The following is a 16,098-nucleotide window of genomic DNA, read 5'->3' as shown; positions in this document are numbered from 1 at the left end:
AGAGCATTAATTTGACCACACAACTCATTCCTATGAAGATACATTCAAACTCACAAAACGTGCTCAGCTCGGGCTGAAAATGCATTTAAAGCAATAAAAACTCAAATTGAGTGTCACGCCTAAACCAAAGGACTTATGCACACACTTGAACATGTATTTTGTTCAGGATGACCTCCTGAAGCCTAAATGAGCAATAATTTGACCACACAACTCATTCCTATGAAGATACATTCAAAGTCAGAAAGCGCGCTCAGCTCGGGCTGAAAATGCATTTAAAGCAATAAAAACTCAAATTGAGTGTCACGCCTAAACCAAAGGACTTATGCACACACTTCAACATGTATTTAGTTCAGGATGACCACCTGAAGCCTAAATGAGCATTAATTTGACTACACAACTCATTCCTATGAAGATACATTCAAACTCACAAAACGTGCTCAGCTCGGGCTTAAAATGCATTTAAAGCAATAAAAACTCAAATTGAGTGTCACGCCTAAACCAAAGGACTTATGCACACACTTCAACATGTATTTTGTTCAGGATGACCACCTGACGCCTAAATAAGCATTAATTTGACCACACAACTCATTCCTATGAAGATACATTCAAACTCACAAAACGTGCTCAGCTCGGGCTGAAAATGCATTTAAAGCAATAAAAACTCAAATTGAGTGTCACGCCTAAACCAAAGGACTTATACACACACTTCAACATGTATTTTGTTCAGGATGACCTCCTGAAGCCTAAATGAGCAATAATTTGACCACACAACTCATTCCTATGAAGATACATTCAAAGTCAGAAAGCGCGCTCAGCTCGGGCTGAAAAAGCATTTAAAGCAATAAAAACTCAAATTGAGTGTCACGCCTAAAACAAAGGACGTATGCACACACTTCAACATGTATTTAGTTCAGGATGACCACCTGAAGCCTAAATGAGCATTAATTTGACCACACAACTCATTCCTATGAAGATACATTCAAACTCACAAAACGTGCTCAGCTCGGGCTGAAAATGCATTTAAAGCAATAAAAACTCAAATTGAGTGTCACGCCTAAACCAAAGGACTTATGCACACACTTCAACATGTCTTTTGTTCAGGATGGCCTCCTGAAGCATAAATGAGCATTAATTTGACTACACAACTCATTCCAATGAAGATACATTCAAAGTCACAAAACGTGCTCAGCTCGGCCTGAAAATGCATTTAAAGCAATAAAAACTCAAATTGAGTGTCGCGCCCAAACCAAAGGACTTATGCACACACTTCAACATGTATTTTGTTCAGGATGACATCCTGAAGCCTAAATGAGCATTAATTTGACTACACAACTCATTCCTATGAAGATACATTCAAACTCACAAAACGTGCTCAGCTCGGGCTGAAAATGCATTTAAAGCAATAAAAACTCAAATTGAGTGTCACACCTAAACCAAAGGACTTATGCACACACTTCAACATGTATTTTGTTCAGGATGACCTCCTGAAGCCCATATGAGCATTAATATGACCACACAACTCATTCCTATGAAGATACATTCAAACTCACAAAACGTGCTCAGCTCGGGCTGAAAATGCATTGAAAGCAATAAAAACTCAAATTGAGTGTCACGCCTAAACCAAAGGACTTATGCACACACTTCAACATGTCTTTTGTTCAGGATGGCCTCCTGAAGCATAAATGAGCATTAATTTGACTACACAACTCATTCCAATGAAGATACATTCAAAGTCACAAAACGTGCTCAGCTCGGGCTGAAAATGCATTTAAAGCAATAAAAACTCAAATTGAGTGTCGCGCCCAAACCAAAGGACTTATGCACACACTTCAACATGTATTTTGTTCAGGATGACATCCTGAAGCCTAAATGAGCATTAATTTGACCACACAACTCATTCCTATGAAGATACATTCAAACTCACAAAATGTGCTCAGCTTGGGCTCAAAATGCATTTAAAGCAATGAAAACTTAAATTGAGTGTCACGCCTAAACCAAAGGACTTATGCACACACTTCAACATGTATTTAGTTCAGGATGACCACCTGAAGCCTAAATGAGCATTAATTTGACCACACAACTCATTCCTATGAAGATACATTCAAACTCACAAAACGTGCTCAGCTCGGGCTAAAAATGCATTTAAAGCAATAAAAACTCAAATTGAGTGTCACGCCTAAACCAAAGGACTTATGCACACACTTCAACATGTATTTTGTTCAGGATGACCTCCTTGAAGCCTAAATGAGCGATAATTTGACCACACAACTCATTCCTATGAAGATACATTCAAAGTCAGAAAGCGCGCTCAGCTCGGGCTGAAAATGCATTTAAAGCAATAAAAACTCAAATTGAGTGTCAGACCTAAACCAAAGGACTTATGCACACACTTCAACATGTATTTTGTTCGGGATGACCACCTGAAGCCTAAATGAGCATTAATTTGACCACACAACTCATTCCTATGAAGATACATTCAAACTCACAAAACGTGCTCAGCTCGGGCTGAAAATGCATTTAAAGCAATAAAAACTCAAATTGAGTGTCACGCCTAAACCAAAGGACTTATGCACACACTTCAACATGTCTTTTGTTCAGGATGGCCTCCTGAAGCATAAATGAGCATTAATTTGACTACACAACTCATTCCAATGAAGATACATTCAAAGTCACAAAACGTGCTCAGCTCGGCCTGAAAATGCATTTAAAGCAATAAAAACTCAAATTGAGTGTCGCGCCCAAACCAAAGGACTTATGCACACACTTCAACATGTATTTTGTTCAGGATGACATCCTGAAGCCTAAATGAGCATTAATTTGACTACACAACTCATTCCTATGAAGATACATTCAAACTCACAAAACGTGCTCAGCTCGGGCTGAAAATGCATTTAAAGCAATACAAACTCAAATTGAGTGTCACGCCTAAACCAAAGGACTTATGCACACACTTCAACGTGTGTTTTGTTCAGGATGACCACCTGAAGCCTAAATGAGCATTAATTTGACCACACAACTCATTCCTATGAAGATACATTCAAACTCACAAAATGTGCTCAGCTTGGGCTCAAAATGCATTTAAAGCAATGAAAACTTAAATTGAGTGTCACGCCTAAACCAAAGGACTTATGCACACACTTCAACATGTATTTAGTTCAGGATGACCACCTGAAGCCTAAATGAGCATTAATTTGACCACACAACTCATTCCTATGAAGATACATTCAAACTCACAAAACGTGCTCAGCTCGGGCTAAAAATGCATTTAAAGCAATAAAAACTCAAATTGAGTGTCACGCCTAAACCAAAGGACTTATGCACACACTTCAACATGTATTTTGTTCAGGATGACCTCCTTGAAGCCTAAATGAGAAATAATTTGACCAAACAACTCATTCCTATGAAGATACATTCAAAGTCAGAAAGCGCGCTCAGCTCGGGCTGAAAATGCATTTAAAGCAATAAAAACTCAAATTGAGTGTCACACCTAAACCAAAGGACTTATGCACACACTTCAACATGTATTTTGTTCGGGATGACCACCTGAAGCCTAAATGAGCATTAATTTGACCACACAACTCATTCCTATGAAGATACATTCAAACTCACAAAACGTGCTCAGCTCGGGCTGAAAATGCATTTAAAGCGATAAAAACTCAAATTGAGTGTCACACCTAAACCAAAGGATTATGCACACACTTCAACATGTATTTTGTTCAGGATGACCTCCTGAAGCCTATATGAGCATTAATTTGACCACACAACTCATTCCTATGAAGATACATTCAAACTCACAAAACGTGCTCAGCTCGGGCTGAAAATGCATTTAAAGCAATAAAAACTCAAATTGAGTGTCACGCCTAAACCAAAGGACTTATGCACACACTTCAACATGTATTTTGTTCAGGATGACCTCCTGAAGCCCATATGAGCATTAATTTGACTACACAACTCATTCCTATGAAGATACATTCAAACTCACAAAACGTGCTCAGCTCGGGCTGAAAATGCATTTAAAGCAATAAAAACTCAAATTGAGTGTCACGCCTAAACCAAAGGACTTATGCACACACTTCAACGTGTGTTTTGTTCAGGATGACCACCTGAAGCCTAAATGAGCATTACTTTGACCACACAACTCATTCCTATGAAGATACATTCAAACTCACAAAACGTGCTCAGCTCGGGCTGAGAATGCATTTAAAGCAATAAAAACTCAAATTGAGTGTCACGCCTAAACCAAAGGATTTATGCACACACTTCAACATGTATTTTGTTCGGGATGACCACCTGAAGCCTAAATGAGCATTAATTTGACCACACAACTCATTCCTATGAAGATACATTCAAACTCACAAAACGTGCTCAGCTCGGGCTGAAAATGCATTTAAAGCGATAAAAACTCAAATTGAGTGTCACACCTAAACCAAAGGATTATGCACACACTTCAACATGTATTTTGTTCAGGATGACCTCCTGAAGCCTATATGAGCATTAATTTGACCACACAACTCATTCCTATGAAGATACATTCAAACTCACAAAACGTGCTCAGCTCGGGCTGAAAATGCATTTAAAGCAATAAAAACTCAAATTGAGTGTCACGCCTAAACCAAAGGACTTATGCACACACTTCAACGTGTGTTTTGTTCAGGATGACCACCTGAAGCCTAAATGAGCATTACTTTGACCACACAACTCATTCCTATGAAGATACATTCAAACTCACAAAACGTGATCAGCTCGGGCTGAGAATGCATTTAAAGAAATAAAAACTCAAATTGAGTGTCACGCCTAAACCAAAGGACTTATGCACACACTTCAACATGTATTTTGTTCAGGATGACATCCTGAAGCCTAAATAAGCATTAATTTGACCACACAACTCATTCCTATGAAGATACATTCAAACTCACAAAACGTGCTCAGCTCGGGCTGAAAATGCATTTAAAGAAATAAAAACTCAAATTGAGTGTCACACCTAAACCAAAGGACTTATGCACACACTTCAACATGTATTTAGTTCAGGATGACATCCTGAAGCCCATATGAGCATTAATTTGTCTACACAACTCATTCCTATGAAGATACATTCAAACTCACAAAACGTGCTCAACTCGGGCTGAAAATGCATTTAAAGCAATAAAAACTCAAATTTAGTGTCACGCCTAAACCAAAGGACTTATGCACACACTTCAACATGTATTTTGTTCAGGATGACCACCTGAAGCCTAAATGAGCATTAATTTGACCACACAACTCATTCCTATGAAGATACATTCAAAGTCATAAAGCGCGCTCAGCTCGGGCTGAAAATGCATTAAAAGCAATAAAAACTCAAATTGAGTGTCACGCCTAAACCAAAGGACTTATGCACACACTTCAACATGTATTTTGTTCAGGATGACCTTCTGAAGCCTAAATTAGCATTAATTTGACCACACACTCATTCCTATGAAGATACATTCAAACTCAGAAAACGCCCTCAGTTCGGCCTGAAAATGCATTTCGCAATAAAAACTCAAATTGAGTGTCACGCCTAAACCAAAGGGCTTATGCACACACTTCAACATATATTTAGTTCAGGATGTCCTCCTGAAGCCTAAATGAGCATTAATTTGACTACACAACTCATTCCTATGAAGATACATTCAAAGTCAGAAAGCGCGCTCAGCTCGGGCTGAAAATGCATTTAAAGCAATAAAAACTCAAATTGAGTGTCACGCCTAAACCAAAGGACTTATGCACACACTTCAACATGTATTTAGTTCAGGATGACCACCTGAAGCCTAAATGAGCATTAATTTGACCATACAACTCATTCCTATGAAGATACATTCAAACTCACAAAACGTGCTCAGTTCGGGCTGAAAATGCATTTAAAGCAAAAAAAAAAACGCAAATTGAGTGTCACGCCTAAACAAAAGGACTTATGCACACACTTGAACATGTATTTTGTTCAGGATGACCTCCTGAAGCCTAAATAAGCATTAATTTGACCACACATCTCATTCCTATTAAGATACATTCAAAGTCAGAAAGCGCGCTCAGCTCGGGGTGAAAATGCATTTAAAGCAATAAAAACTCAAATTGAGTGTCACGCCTAAACCAAAGGACTTATGCACACACTTCAACATGTATTTAGTTCAGGATGACCTCCTGAAGCCCATATGAGCATTAATTTGACCACACAACTCATTCCTATGAAGATACATTCAAACTCTCAAAACGTGCTCAGCTCGGGCTGAAAATGCATTTAAAGCAATACAAACTCAAATTGAGTGTCACGCCTAAACAAAAGGACTTATGCACACACTTCAACATGTATTTTGTTCAGGATGACCTCCTGAAGCCCATATGAGCATTAATTTGACCACACAACTCATTCCTATGAAGATACATTCAAACTCACAAAACGCGCTCAGCTCGGGCTGAAAATGCATTTAAAGCAATAAAAAAATCAAATTGAGTGTCACGCCTAAACCAAAGGACTTATGCACACACTTCAACATGTATTTTGTTCAGGATAACCTCCTGAAGCCTAAATCAGCAATAATTTGACCACACAACTCATTCCTATGAAGATACATTCAAAGTCAGAAAGCGCGCTCAGCTCGGGGTGAAAATGCATTTAAAGCAATAAAAACTCAAATTGAGTGTCACGCCTAAACCAAAGGACTTATGCACACACTTCAACATGTATTTAGTTCAGGATGACCTCCTGAAGCCCATATGAGCATTAATTTGACCACACAACTCATTCCTATGAAGATACATTCAAACTCTCAAAACGTGCTCAGCTCGGGCTGAAAATGCATTTAAAGCAATACAAACTCAAATTGAGTGTCACGCCTAAACAAAAGGACTTATGCACACACTTCAACATGTATTTTGTTCAGGATGACCTCCTGAAGCCTAAATAAGCATTAATTTGACCACACAACTCATTCCTATGAAGATACATTCAAACTCACAAAACGCGCTCAGCTCGGGCTGAAAATGCATTTAAAGCAATAAAAAAATCAAATTGAGTGTCACGCCTAAACCAAAGGACTTATGCACACACTTCAACATGTATTTTGTTCAGGATAACCTCCTGAAGCCTAAATCAGCAATAATTTGACCACACAACTCATTCCTATGAAGATACATTCAAAGTCAGAAAGCGCGCTCAGCTCGGGCTGAAAATGCATTTAAAGCAATAAAAACTCAAATTGAGTGTCACACCTAAACCAAAGGACTTATGCACACACTTCAACATGTATTTAGTTCCGGATGACCACCTGAACCCTAAATGAGCATTAATTTTTACCACACAACTCATTCCTATAAAGATACATTCAAACTCACAAAACGTGCTCAGCTCGGGCTGAAAATGCATTTAAAGCAATAAAACTCAAATTGAGTGTCACACCTAAACCAAAGGACTTATTCACACACTTCAACATGTATTTTGTTCAGGATGACCTCCTGAAGCCCATATGAGCATTAATTTGACTACACAACTCATTCCTATGAAGATACATTCAAACTCACAAAACGTGCTCATCTCGGGCTGAAAATGCATTTAAAGCAATAAAAACTCAAATTGAGTGTCACGCCTAAACCAAAGGACTTATGCACACACTTCAACATGTATTTTGTTCAGGATGACCTCCTGAAGCCCATATGAGCATTAATTTGACTACACAACGCATTCCTATGAAGATACATTCAAACTCACAAAACGTGCTCAGCTCGGGCTGAAAATGCATTTAAAGCAATAAAAACTCAAATTGAGTGTCACGCCTAAACCAAAGGACTTATGCGCACACTTCAACATGTATTTTGTTCAGGATTACCACCTGACGCCTAAATGAGCATTAATTTGACCACACAACTCATTCCTATGAAGATACATTCAAACTCACAAAACGTGCTCAACTCGGGCTGAAAATGCATTTAAAGCAATAAAAACTCAAATTGAGTGTCACGCCTAAACCAAAGGACTTATGCTCACACTTTAACATGTATTTAGTTCAGGATGACCACCTGAAGCCTAAATGAGCATTAATTTGACTACACATCTCATTCCTATGAAGATACATTCAAACTCACAAAACGTGCTCAGCTCGGGCTGAAAATGCATTTAAAGCAATAAAAACTCAAATTGAGTGTCACACCTAAACCAAAGGACTTATGCACACACTTCAACATGTATTTTGTTCAGGATGACCTCCTGAAGCCCATATGAGCATTAATTCTACTACACAACTCATTCCTATAAAGATACATTCAAACTCACAAAACGTGCTCAGCTCGGGCTGAAAATGCATTTAAAGCAATAAAACTCAAATTGAGTGTCACACCTAAACCAAAGGACTTATTCACACACTTCAACATGTATTTTGTTCAGGATGACCTCCTGAAGCCCATATGAGCATTAATTTGACTACACAACTCATTCCTATGAAGATACATTCAAACTCACAAAACGTGCTCATCTCGGGCTGAAAATGCATTTAAAGCAATAAAAACTCAAATTGAGTGTCACGCCTAAACCAAAGGACTTATGCACACACTTCAACATGTATTTTGTTCAGGATGACCTCCTGAAGCCCATATGAGCATTAATTTGACTACACAACGCATTCCTATGAAGATACATTCAAACTCACAAAACGTGCTCAGCTCGGGCTGAAAATGCATTTAAAGCAATAAAAACTCAAATTGAGTGTCACGCCTAAACCAAAGGACTTATGCGCACACTTCAACATGTATTTTGTTCAGGATGACCACCTGACGCCTAAATGAGCATTAATTTGACCACACAACTCATTCCTATGAAGATACATTCAAACTCACAAAACGTGCTCAACTCGGGCTGAAAATGCATTTAAAGCAATAAAAACTCAAATTGAGTGTCACGCCTAAACCAAAGGACTTATGCTCACACTTTAACATGTATTTAGTTCAGGATGACCACCTGAAGCCTAAATGAGCATTAATTTGACTACACATCTCATTCCTATGAAGATACATTCAAACTCACAAAACGTGCTCAGCTCGGGCTGAAAATGCATTTAAAGCAATAAAAACTCAAATTGAGTGTCACACCTAAACCAAAGGACTTATGCACACACTTCAACATGTATTTTGTTCAGGATGACCTCCTGAAGCCCATATGAGCATTAATTTGACTACACAACTCATTCCTATAAAGATACATTCAAACTCACAAAACGTGCTCAGCTCGGGCTGAAAATGCATTTAAAGCAATAAAAACTCAAATTGAGTGTCACGCCTAAACCAAAGGACTTATGCACACATTTCAACGTGTATTTAGTTCAGGATGACCACCTGAAGCCTAAATGAGCATTAATTTGACCACACAACTCAGTCCTATGAAGATACATTCAAACTCACAAAACGTGCTCAACTCGGGCTGAAAATGCATTTAAAGCAATAAAAACTCAAATTGAGTGTCACGCCTAAACCAAAGGACTTATGCACACACTTCAACATGTATTTTGTTCAGGATGACCTCCTGAAGCCCATATGAGCATTAATTTGACTACACAACTCATTCCTATGAAGATACATTCAAACTCACAAAACGTGCTCAGCTCGGGCTGAAAATGCATTTAAAGCAATAAAAACTCAAATTGAGTGTCACGCCTAAACCAAAGGACTTATGCACACACTTCAACATGTATTTTGTTCAGGATGACCACCTGACGCCTAAATGAGCATTAATTTGACCACACAACTCATTCCTATGAAGATACATTCAAACTCACAAAACGTGCTCAACTCGGGCTGAAAATGCATTTAAAGCAATAAAAACTCAAATTGAGTGTCACGCCTAAACCAAAGGACTTATGCACACACTTCAACATGTATTTTGTTCAGGATGACCTCCTGAAGCCCATATGAGCATTAATTTGACTACACAACTCATTCCTATGAAGATACATTCAAACTCACAAAACGTGCTCAACTCGGGCTGAAAATGCATTTAAAGCAATAAAAACTCAAATTGAGTGTCATGCCTAAACCAAAGGACTTATGCACACACTTCAACATGTATTTAGTTCAGGATGACCACCTGAAGCCTAAATGAGCATTAATTTGACCACACAACTCATTCCTATGAAGATACATTCAAACTCACAAAACGCGCTCAGCTCGGGCTGAAAATGCATTTAAAGCAATAAAAACTCAAATTTAGTGTCACACCTAAACCAAAGGACTTATGCACACACTTCAACATGTATTTAGTTCAGGATGACATCCTGAAGCCCATATGAGCATTAATTTGACTACACAACTCATTCCTATGAAGATACATTCAAACTCACAAAACGTGCTCAACTCGGGCTGAAAATGCATTTAAAGCAATAAAAACTCAAATTGAGTGTCATGCCTAAACCAAAGGACTTATGCACACACTTCAACATGTATTTAGTTCAGGATGACCACCTGAAGCCTAAATGAGCATTAATTTGACCACACAACTCATTCCTATGAAGATACATTCAAACTCTCAAAACGTGCTCAGCTCGGGCTGAAAATGCATTTAAAGCAATACAAACTCAAATTGAGTGTCACACCTAAACAAAAGGACTTATGCACACACTTCAACATGTATTTTGTTCAGGATGACCTCCTGAAGCCTAAATAAGCATTAATTTGACCACACAACTCATTCCTATGAAGATACATTCAAAGTCAGAAAGCGCGCTCAGCTCGGGCTGAAAATGCATTTAAAGCAATAAAAACTCAAATTGAGTGTCACACCTAAACCAAACGACTTATGCACACACTTCAACATGTATTTAGTTCCGGATGACCACCTGAACCCTAAATGAGCATTAATTTTTACCACACAACTCATTCCTATAAAGATACATTCAAACTCACAAAACGTGCTCAGCTCGGGCTGAAAATGCATTTAAAGCAATAAAACTCAAATTGAGTGTCACACCTAAACCAAAGGACTTATTCACACACTTCAACATGTATTTTGTTCAGCATGACCTCCTGAAGCCCATATGAGCATTAATTTGACTACACAACTCATTCCTATGAAGATACATTCAAACTCACAAAACGTGCTCAACTCGGGCTGAAAATGCATTTAAAGCAATAAAAACTCAAATTGAGTGTCACGCCTAAACCAAAGGACTTATGCACACACTTCAACATGTATTTTGTTCAGGATGACCTCCTGAAGCCCATATGAGCATTAATTTGACTACACAACTCATTCCTATGAAGATACATTCAAACTCACAAAACGTGCTCAGCTCGGGCTGAAAATGCATTTAAAGCAATAAAAACTCAAATTGAGTGTCACGCCTAAACCAAAGGACTTATGCGCACACTTCAACATGTATTTTGTTCAGGATGACCACCTGACGCCTAAATGAGCATTAATTTGACCACACAACTCATTCCTATGAAGATACATTCAAACTCACAAAACGTGCTCAACTCGGGCTGAAAATGCATTTAAAGCAATAAAAACTCAAATTGAGTGTCACGCCTAAACCAAAGGACTTATGCTCACACTTTAACATGTATTTAGTTCAGGATGACCACCTGAAGCCTAAATGAGCATTAATTTGACTACACATCTCATTCCTATGAAGATACATTCAAACTCACAAAACGTGCTCAGCTCGGGCTGAAAATGCATTTAAAGCAATAAAAACTCAAATTGAGTGTCACACCTAAACCAAAGGACTTATGCACACACTTCAACATGTATTTTGTTCAGGATGACCTCCTGAAGCCCATATGAGCATTAATTTGACTACACAACTCATTCCTATAAAGATACATTCAAACTCACAAAACGTGCTCAGCTCGGGCTGAAAATGCATTTAAAGCAATAAAAACTCAAATTGAGTGTCACGCCTAAACCAAAGGACTTATGCACACATTTCAACATGTATTTAGTTCAGGATGACCACCTGAAGCCTAAATGAGCATTAATTTGACCACACAACTCAGTCCTATGAAGATACATTCAAACTCACAAAACGTGCTCAACTCGGGCTGAAAATGCATTTAAAGCAATAAAAACTCAAATTGAGTGTCACGCCTAAACCAAAGGACTTATGCACACACTTCAACATGTATTTTGTTCAGGATGACCTCCTGAAGCCCATATGAGCATTAATTTGACTACACAACTCATTCCTATGAAGATACATTCAAACTCACAAAACGTGCTCAGCTCGGGCTGAAAATGCATTTAAAGCAATAAAAACTCAAATTGAGTGTCACGCCTAAATCTAAGGACTTATGCACACACTTCAACATGTATTTTGTTCACGATGACCACCTGAAGCCTAAATGAGCATTAATTTGACCACACAACTCATTCCTATGAAGATACATTTAAACTCACAAAACGTGCTCAGCTCGGGCTGAAAATGCATTTAAAGCAATAAAAACTCAAATTGAGTGTCACGCCTAAACCAAAGGACTTATGCACACACTTCAACATGTATTTAGTTCAGGATGACCACCTGAAGCCTAAATGAGCATTAATTTGACCACACAACTCATTCCTATGAAGATACATTCAAACTCACAAAACGTGCTCAGCTCGGGCTGAAAATGCATTTAAAGCAATAAAAACTCAAATTGAGTGTCACACCTAAACCAAAGGATTATGCACACACTTCAACATGTATTTTGTTCAGGATGTCCTCCTGAAGCCTAAATGAGCAATAATTTGACTACACAACGCATTCCTATGAAGATACATTCAAAGTCAGAAAACGCGCTCAGCTCGGGCTGAAAATGCATTTAAAGCAATAAAAACTCAAATTGAGTGTCACGCCTAAACCAAAGGACTTATGCACACACTTCAACATGTATTTTGTTCAGGATGACCACCTGAAGCCTAAATGACCATTAATTTGACCACACAACTCATTCCTATGAAGATACATTCAAAGTCAGAAAGCGCGCTCAGCTCGGGCTGAAAATGCATTTAAAGCAATGAAAACTCAAATTGAATGTCACGCCTAAACCAAAGGACTTATGCACACACTTCAACATGTATTTAGTTCAGGATGACCACCTGAAGCCTAAATGAGCATTAACTTGACCACACAACTCATTCCTATGAAGATACATTCAAACTCACAAAACGTGCTCAGCTCGGGCTGAAAATGCATTTAAAGCAATAAAAACTCAAATTGAGTGTCACGCCTAAACCAAAGGACTTATGCACACACTTCAACATGTATTTTGTTCAGGATGACCTCCTGAAGCCCATAAGAGCATTAATTTGACTACACAACTCATTCCTATGAAGATACATTCAAACTCACAAAACGTGCTCAGCTCGGGCTGAAAATGCATTTAAAGCAATAAAAACTCAAATTGAGTGTCATGCCTAAACCAAAGGACTTTTGCACACACTTCAACGTGTGTTTTGTTCAGGATGACCACCTGAAGCCTAAATGAGCATTAACTTGACCACACAACTCATTCCTATGAAGATACATTCAAACTCACAAAACGTGCTCAGCTCGGGCTGAAAATGCATTTAAAGCAATAAAAACTCAAATTGAGTGTCACGCCTAAACCAAAGGACTTATGCACACACTTCAACATGTATTTTGTTCAGGATGACCTCCTGAAGCCCATAAGAGCATTAATTTGACTACACAACTCATTCCTATGAAGATACATTCAAACTCACAAAACGTGCTCAGCTCGGGCTGAAAATGCATTTAAAGCAATAAAAACTCAAATTGAGTGTCACGCCTAAACCAAAGGACTTATGCACACACTTCAACATGTATTTTGTTCAGGATGACCTCCTTGAAGCCTAAATGAGCGATAATTTGACCACACAACTCATTCCTATGAAGATACATTCAAAGTCAGAAAGCGCGCTCAGCTCGGGCTGAAAATGCATTTAAAGCAACAAAAACTCAAATTGAGTGTCACACCTAAACCAAAGGACTTATGCACACACTTCAACATGTATTTTGTTCAGGATGACCTCCTGAAGCCTATATGAGCATTCATTTGACCACACAACTCATTCCTATGAAGATACATTAAAACTCACAAAACCTGCTCAGCTCGGGTTGAAAATGCATTTAAAGCAATAAAAACTCAAATTGAGTGTCACACCTAAACCAAAGGACTTATGCACACACTTCAACATTTATTTTGTTCAGGATGACCTCCTGAAGACCATATGAGCATTAATTTGACCACACAACTCATTCCTATGAAGATACATTCAAACTCACAAAACAGCTTAAGCTCGGGCTGAAAATGCATTTAAAGCAATAAAAACTCAAATTGAGTGTCACACCTAAACCAAAGGACTTATGCACACACTTCAACATGTATTTTGTTCAGGATGACCTCCTTGAAGCCTAAATGAGCGATAATTTGACCACACAACTCATTCCTATGAAGATACATTCAAAGTCAGAAAGCGCGCTCAGCTCGGGCTGAAAATGCATTTAAAGCAACAAAAACTCAAATTGAGTGTCACACCTAAACCAAAGGACTTATGCACACACTTCAACATGTATTTTGTTCAGGATGACCTCCTGAAGCCTAAATGAGCATTAATTTGACCACACAACTCATTCTATGAAGATACATTCAAACTCACAAAACGTGCTCAGCTCGGGCTGAAAATGCATTTAAAGCAATAAAAACTCAAATTGAGTGTCACGCCTAAACCAAAGGACTTATGCACACACTTCAACATGTATTTTGTTCAGGATGACCTCCTGTAGCCTAAATGAGCAATAATTTGACCACACAACTCATTCCTATGAAGATACATTCAAACTCAAAAAACGTGCTCAGCTCGGGCTGAAAATGCATTTAAAGCAATAAAAACTCAAATTGAGTGTCACACCTAAACCAAAGGACTTATGCACACACTTCAACATGTATTTTGTTCAGGATGACCTCCTGAAGCCCATATGAGCATTAATTTGACCACACAACTCATTCCTATGAAGATACATTCAAACTCACAAAACGTGCTCAGCTCGGGCTGAAAATGCATTTAAAGCAATAAAAACTCAAATTGAGTGTCACGCCTAAACCAAAGGACTTATGCACACACTTCAACATGTATTTTGTTCAGGATGGCCTCCTGAAGCCTATATGAGCATTAATTTGACCACACAACTCATTCCTATGAAGATACATTCAAACTCACAAAACGTGCTCAACTCGGGCTGAAAATGCATTTAAAGCAATAAAAGCTCAAATTGAGTGTCACGCCTAAACCAAAGGACTTATGCACACACTTCAACATGTATTTTGTTCAGGATGACCTCCTGAAGCCCATATGAGCATTAATTTGACCACACAACTCATTCCTATGAAGATACATTCAAACTCACAAAACGTGCTCATCTCGGGCTGAAAATGCATTTAAAGCAATAAAAACTCAAATTGAGTGTCACGCCTAAACCAAAGGACTTATGCACACACTTCAACATGTATTTTGTTCAGGATGACCTCCTGAAGCCCATATGAGCATTAATTTGACCACACAACTCATTCCTATGAAGATACATTAAAACTCACAAAACGTGCTCAGCTCGGGCTGAAAATGCATTTAAAGCAATAAAAACTCAAATTGAGTGTCACACCTAAACCAAAGGATTATGCACACACTTCAACATGTATTTTGTTCAGGATGACCTCCTGAAGCCTATATGAGCATTAATTTGACCACACAACTCATTCCTATGAAGATACATTCAAGTTCACAAAACGTGCTCAGCTCGGGCTGAAAATGCATTTAAAGCAATAAAAACTCAAATTGAGTGTCACGCCTAAACCAACGGACTTATGCACACACTTCAACATGTATTTAGTTCAGGATGACCACCTGAAGCCTAAATGAGCATTAATTTGACCACACAACTCATTCCTATGAAGATACATTCAAACTCACAAAACGTGCTCAGCTCGGGCTGAAAATGCATTTAAAGCAATAAAAACTCAAATTGAGTGTCACGCCTAAACCAAAGGACTTATGCACACACTTCAACATGTATTTAGTTCAGGATGACCACCTGAAGCCTAAATGAGCATTAATTTGAC

The sequence above is a fragment of the Hippocampus guttulatus genome, chromosome 14 (assembly GCF_054856545.1).
Source record: "Hippocampus guttulatus isolate MCC_2025c chromosome 14, RoL_Hgut_1.0, whole genome shotgun sequence".
Lineage (NCBI taxonomy): Eukaryota > Metazoa > Chordata > Actinopteri > Syngnathiformes > Syngnathidae > Hippocampus > Hippocampus guttulatus.
The sequence above is the reverse complement of the archived record's forward strand: the minus strand, read 5'-3'. Positions refer to the sequence as shown.